Source organism: Octopus bimaculoides, chromosome 13 (genome assembly GCF_046866305.1).
Source record: "Octopus bimaculoides isolate indiv1 chromosome 13, ASM4686630v1, whole genome shotgun sequence".
Taxonomy (NCBI): domain Eukaryota; kingdom Metazoa; phylum Mollusca; class Cephalopoda; order Octopoda; family Octopodidae; genus Octopus; species Octopus bimaculoides.
This window is the reverse complement of record NC_142940.1, coordinates 5,376,211-5,383,710: the sequence shown is the minus strand read 5'-3', so window position 1 is coordinate 5,383,710 and position 7,500 is coordinate 5,376,211. Positions and strand designations below refer to the sequence as shown.

Sequence of the window (7,500 nt, the reverse complement as noted above, 5' to 3'; positions counted from 1 at the left end):
CAGCACATCACACTCTGTACCACTTCATACTAAAAATATCTGCCTATGGATATAATAATAGATTACTTTATTTTTCCTGTCTCCGATAAAGGGAAGTACTGGATCTTCCCAGAAACAGCTGTAAGACTCTATCCATAAAATTCTTCAACCTTACCTTTGCTCTCTTTATCTTTTTGTTTTTATATATTTACATATATATATATATATGTATCTATAATATAATATTTAAATATATATATATATATATATATATATATATATATATATATATATATATATATATATATATATATATACATATGCATATGTATACACAAAATTATATTTTCATATATATAGAAATATATATACATATATAATATAAATATAGATTTATATAGAATATAGGAATATAATATATTAAATCATATATATATATATATATGTATATATATATGTATATATATACGTATATATATGTATATATATATGTATATATATATATATGTGCATCTGTATATATATACATCTATGTATGGATATATGTATATATATTCACGCATACACATATATATATTTATGCATATATTCATATGCATATATATATATATACATATATGTATATAAATATGTATACATATATACATAGGTGCTTAGTACACATATATATATACATATATGTTTATATAAGGCACAAATGAAACAATATTGAATTTTTTGCACACTTTTTTGCACATTTTAATTAATCCTCAAAGGACATTGTATACCCATATTTATACATTAAACATTATAAATGCATATGTATATAATGTTATACATTTTATATCCATATTTATGTAACATTCTTTATAAACCAATAACATTGCTGGTTAAAAATTTGATTCAAATCTTCAACATTTACTTATATCATAAAACAGTTCATGAATACTGTTTATAGAATATTCTGTTTTTTTATCTTTTAATTGAATATAATTGCATAATGTCTCATCGTTTGTATTTTACAATTGTAATCTTCTTAAGTTTATTTGTGAAGTATTTTCAAAATATATCAAGAAAATGCATGATTGCCTGAGGTACTGAACCAAACATAACACAGCAATGATATTATATGACATGGAAAACTTAACCCTATAATACACAAGAATTTAGATGTTTTGTGAGTATTAACAGTAACTATATTTTAATCAATACATCTATAAATATATATTTTAATTCTTAGAAATTCAGTAATGCTAAATGATGTAAAATAGAAAATTTGAATTATAATTACATTTTATTTTCACTTTTTTTTTAATATTGGATTTGAAAACAATTTGTATATTTATTTTGCATTATAGGGTTAATTTTAAAGTTAATTTAATTTTCTGTTTTCATTTTTTTTGTGTGTTATAGTTTAAATTTCTTTTAAATATTCTGACAATAAAAATTGCTTGTTCTAAACAATTTTAATGTCCTTTGAGAATCTAAAATGTTAAATGATTGCAACTTAAACCGACTAACATTTAACGAATTTTAGCATCAATTGTGAAAATGAAAAAAAAAAAAAAAAAAAAAAACTCCCTGATCCCCCAAATAAATGCTACTCTAGACAGAGTTCATTACCTGCCCACAGTTTAATCATGAGTGGTGTAAGGAGAGTTGCTTGGTGCTAACAGGCTGCACGGATGCGGAAGCTGGTGTTAATTTCGTTGTAGTGTACATCTGTGACCCAACAGACTGGTAATGCTCAAAGTGGTCAGTGTCATCATCCAATGCAGAAGTCGTCGTCATTACAGATGAATAAATCGGCGTGGCATGACTAAAGGCAAACTGTTTACTCTCAAAATTCTCTGTCTTGCCGTCTTCCTCAGGGAAGTCACTGGCAACACTGAGAATTTTCAGTTCTTCCAGAAGTTTCATGAACTCTGCCTTTAACATTACTGCTTCATAGAGCTGCTGCAGTCTTTTGAATTCACTGAATTCTTTTGATAACTGTTTTGTGAGGGTAGCCAGTTGCTGCAGTTCAGCATGGGAGCCGTGGAAGTCATCAATGTCGGCCGACCCGGCAGGGTTGGCGGCCTGCAAGTGGAAATCACTTCTGCAAATTTCGCTTATACTGAAAGGTTATCGCTTCTGGATCACGAAGGATGACATAATACTAATCAACTTTGATAAAACTACACATACTAACCATAAAAAAAATAAAGAAATATCCATACATAGATATTGATTCCATAATATCAGTCAGTTAAAAATAAAATATAAATAAAAAAAAAACATAAATAAATAAATAAAAAGTCAATTAGGATTTAATGAAATAATTAGATAAAGCTTGCTGCTTTACAAGTAGGGTTAGATTTACGATCCAGATGATAAAGATTCTAAAAGAATTAGAAAGATAAATTTATAATCTGTCAAATCCATTTGAGAACAATTAAAATTAATTAGATAATAAAATGAATATGTATTAATTAGAATTATAAGTAATACTTGGGCTTTTAAAAAGTGCTTTATCTGGCAATTTAGTAAATAATTTTAATATTAGTGGAATGTAGTACTTAATATTTAAATTCCGCCATGTCAGGTATGAATGATATATAAATACAGATACATACATACAGAAACAACAAAACACACTAATATATCTGCAAAAACCTTATTATTATTATTATTATTGGCATTTAGCAGAGCTGACTTCTATAAGCCTTCATTATATATATATATATATATATATATATATATATATACATATATATATATATATATATATATATACACATACACATATATATATATATGTATGCACGTATTACTTATATACATACATACCTGTGGTGCACAAATGTAAGACTAATTGTACTTTGTAAAGCTTCAGCTTAAACTAAAGACTATACTCTATATCTTGTATTCAGTACTTTATATCTCTTAGTTTATAAACAAAAAATATTTATATATGTATGCATGTATGTATGCATGTATGTATGTTTGTGTGTGTGTGTGTGTGTGTGTGTGTGTGTGTTTGTGTGCTTGCATGTGCGTGCATTAACTTTAAATTCCTGCCAATTAATAGTAATGAAAATACTGACATTTCCTCAAACACACACACACACACATAGTAATTACCTTAAGTTGTAATGTACTAGATGTTGTACACATGCATAGACACATGAACTTCTGTTTACACACACACACACACACACACACACACACACACACACACACACACACACATATTTATATATATATTTATGCATGTATATATACATATCTATGCATATATAAATACATAGGTAAGCAGAGTTAGCAGTTGGAATAACCATCTAAGGGATAAGAATATTTGTTCTTACTACCGGTATAAATTACCTGTTAAGCCTGGACATGGGTATGCAAGCACACTATGCTCATAGGATACAGGTAATAACAGAATAAACAAAAGTTTATCAGGAATCAAATTTAAAATAAGCAGAAAATGGAGAATACTTTTGACCAACAAACAAATTGACCAAAATAGGCTAATTATTTTTTAATATTAAAAAATAATTAACCTGATGTTGGTCAATTTGTTTGCTGATCAAAAAGTTTTTCCATTTTCTGCCTATTTATGTATATATATACACACATATATATATGCATATACATATATGTATGCATACACACAGACACTTACACACACACACATATATACATATATATGTATTATATATATATATATAGGCATTTATTGTTAAATCTAAACTTTATATATTTTTGAGATATTATAACTGATTATGACTCACATGTATGACAAAGTCTTAACATTAAAATATGAAGTCTTCATGCCTTTTATTTCAATTTCCAAACACAGCAATTAATGTCAGGTAATAAATAAACAGAAAATTCTTTGCTGTTTTTGCTTTGCAATAAACGAGGTGTTGAAGGAAACTTAAAACTAAATGGAATATTTGAAATTCAAACACTGCCAAAGGTAGGCTGGAAGAAATGATGAGGTTAGTTCACAAACGTTTGGCACTGATAACATCGACACAGGTATGGCTGTGTGGTAAGAAGTTTGCTTCCCAGCCACGTGGTTCTGAGTTCAGTCCAACTATGTGGCACTTTGGGCAAGTGTCTTCTACTATAGCACTGGGTCAACCAAAGCTTTGTGAATGGATTTGATAGACGGAAACTGAAAGAAATATATGTGTGTGTGTGTGTATGTGTGTGTATGTGTGTATGTGTTTGTATATGTGTGTGTGTTTATATGTGTGTGTGTGTTTGTGTTTGTCCCCCACCACTGCTTGATGACCAGTGTTGGTGTGTTTACTTACCAGCAACTTAGCAGTTGAGCAAAAGGGACCGATAGAATAAGTAATAGGCTTAACAAAGAGAAACAAGTTCTAGGGTTGATGTGTATGACTAAAATTCTTCAAGGCAGTGCCCCTGCATGGTAAGAATTCTAATGACCAAAACAAGTAAACAATAAAAAAACCCGGATATATATCTAACATGATCACTTCTATAATACTTAAATATATTTGAAAGAGTGGTGAGATACAAATAAGATGATAATTATATTTTCAAACACATAAACGCTGATCGAACAGCAGAGATTGGATAAGATATCCATACAAAAGCAGAAAAATTGTCAGCAGCCAGCCATGAGATATCATAGTAAATTTAAAAGAATTGTATTACACTATTTAACCTCTCTTTCTAACTCTAATCAATTTCTTTATTTCCTACAGGGGGCTAAATATAGAGGGAACAAACAAGGACAGACAAAAGGATTAAGTTGATTACATCGACCCCAATGCATAATTGGTACTTATTTAATCGACCCCGAAAGGATGAAAGGCAAAATCAACCACAGCGAAATTTGAACTCAGAATGTAATGGCGGACGAAATACCACAAAGCATTTTTCCTAGTGTGTTAACAATTCTGCTAGCTCGCTGCCCTAGCTCTGATTTCTAATTTCTAGCTCTAATCTGGTTACTCTTTCCATGCTTTAATAAAGTGATTAGCCATTTATCTTATTTACAGCAGAAAACCTATTCCATTCTGGCTGCTTTTTCAATCTTTAATCTTTCATCTTCTAGCATAAAGCACCACCCTCTCTCCCCCTCTCTCTGTTGTAGTCTCAATCACTCAAAATAGTATTGATGCCACAAAAAACTGCATCCAGTGCATGTCGTAAAGGGGTTTGCTTTAGGAAGGGGCATCCAACTGTAGAAACTGTGTCAAAGAAGACACTGGAACATGATACAACCTCTTGGATCTGTTGGATCTTGTCAGATCGTCCAACCCATTCTTGCACAGAAGATGTTAAAAGATGGGGATTATGATGATGTGGATGACGATGATGATTATGATGATAAACTATAAATAATAAGTAATAAATTTGTGCAGTTATTTGTGCACACACACACACACACACATGAATTGTAACTGGCACTACCATAAAAACCTGTTATACATTTCTTTCAGTTTCCGTCTATCAAATCCACTCACTCTGGTTGACCCAGTGCTATAGTAGAAGACACTTGCCCAAAGTGGCATGCAGTGGGACTGAACCCATAACCATGTGGTTGGGAAGCAAGCTTATTACCACACAGTCATGCCTGCACCTGTGTATATGTGTATATATGCACAAAATTCATACCAGTGGCATGCTGGGAAACTCTTAGTACAAGCAAAGTAATAATCTCCAAGACTATTGAACAACAAACAGCCTGGACATATTTCAGTGGAAAAACTGGAAACAAAGCAATCCAACACTGTCTATGTTTACAAACAGCAAACACACATGAAGGGGAAATATGAACACACTCACTCAGAGACACACATATGTTCATATGATGAGATTCTCTAAGTCCATTAAGAAGATTTTGGTCAACCAAGGGTTTTAATAAAAGACACTTGCCTGGGTTGGCCCACGGTGACAATGACCCCATACTTATGTGACTGAGAAGTGAACTTCTTAACTACAGCCATCCAAATGTTAAATCAGTTTTCATTAGGATTAATTTTTATCAAATTTCTTTTACTGAAGATTAATAATCTTTTTAATTGTTATTGAAAATTAAGCAAAATTAATTGTGTAACATAACAAATAACAAATCACTTGTAAAGTGTTTCTTTCTCTAAAAACTTCAAGTAACTAAGATTGACAAAAGAATGTTCTAGAAATTTCAAATATTATTCTAAAGGGGAAAAGAGGGAAACAAGAGAATGTCTTTTGTTTTAAAGTAAATCTATAAAAAGAATCATCTGTATTCTCTGACCACATTTGAAAAAATAATTTTTTGTAGCAATGCAAAAATTTTATAATGAATAGCAACTTATTGTATGGTTCTGTTCCAATAAGATTAGCCTCTGCAAAAATAGAAGATCTATAGAAATTTGCTGTTTTAGTCAAAATTGAAATAAAACATATAATTCAATCTTGTTTCAGAAACGCTATGACGAGGAATTATTCTGCCAGTTTCTTTTTATACCAGTTCCTGTCTAACTAATTCTTCTCTTTACCATTTTCTCTTTCTCATCCTGTATTTAAGTGTGTGTGTGTGTGTGTGTGTATGTCTCAGTATGTAAGTAGGCATGAATAAGAATGTATATGTATATATATATATATATATATACACACACACACACATATATACATATACATATCTATTCACACAGACACAGACACACACACACATACACACATACACACAAATGACAACAAATGGAAATTAGTTCATTCACTACAGCTGTTTCAAACGAGTTTTTTTTATTGATGAAAAAAACATTTTCTTTTGGTGAATATACTCCAATTCAACATCTTAAAACAAACCTTCCAAGGAACAATATTATGTCACTTCATGATTCCTGACTAGCTTCAGCTAAAGAATCTGTACATTGGTATGTCCTTTGGTACGTACATATACGTTCCTCTAGTTTTGTTTTGGTACTTTACTATCTAAGAACCTGATTCACTTGAATCCTGAACCCTTATATATATATTAATATTTATACAATACAGTATAATAAATACGTTTCATCCTATTTCACTAATCCCTTTCATACATGAAATTTGGAAAAAGCCCAATCCTGGCACTCATCAGAAGGGCTGGTAGAAAGACTACGACATTATACAAACTCATACATACATATATATGTGTGTGTCCCCATGTCAGCATAGTATATGGACATTAAATGATGAGGATGATGACATACATACTTATATACATACATATAGTTCATGTGCTAGTGGGTGAGTGAACGACTCATCCAAGTGGATCCACTGATGGAATCAGAGAGGATGTATCACAATTTTTACTTGTTGTGACTAGACGTTGGTGAGAATTAGTTGAAAATTTGCATATTAAGTCCGAAAGATATTCAACAGAGAAGGAGAGAGAAAGAGAGAAAAATATAGAGAAAAAGAGAGAGAGAGGAAAAGAAAGTGAGAAATCGAGAGAAAGAGAGAGAATCAATTTCTTTGTACATAAGCCGACAATCAAAGGTGGATATAATTTTTGTGAGTTAAGTGTTTGACAGTATATATGAAAAGAAGTAC

The 7,500-nt window shown here is 30.6% G+C and overlaps 1 protein-coding gene across 50 annotated transcripts in view; it reads right to left on the bottom strand.

The window, feature by feature from the left end:
* LOC106872422 (protocadherin gamma-A3) overlaps positions 1–7,500 on the bottom strand; it is a 430,239-nt gene that overhangs the window by 51,195 nt on the left and 371,544 nt on the right. For 18 of the 50 annotated variants that reach the window (XR_016243938.1, XR_016243939.1, XR_016243954.1 and 15 more), the window contains one exon: positions 1,582–2,037. The exons of the other annotated variants lie outside the window; for them this stretch is intronic. The gene's annotated coding sequence lies outside the window, so the exon portion shown is untranslated. The remainder of the gene's footprint in view (positions 1–1,581; positions 2,038–7,500) is intronic. 50 annotated transcript variants of the gene reach the window in all.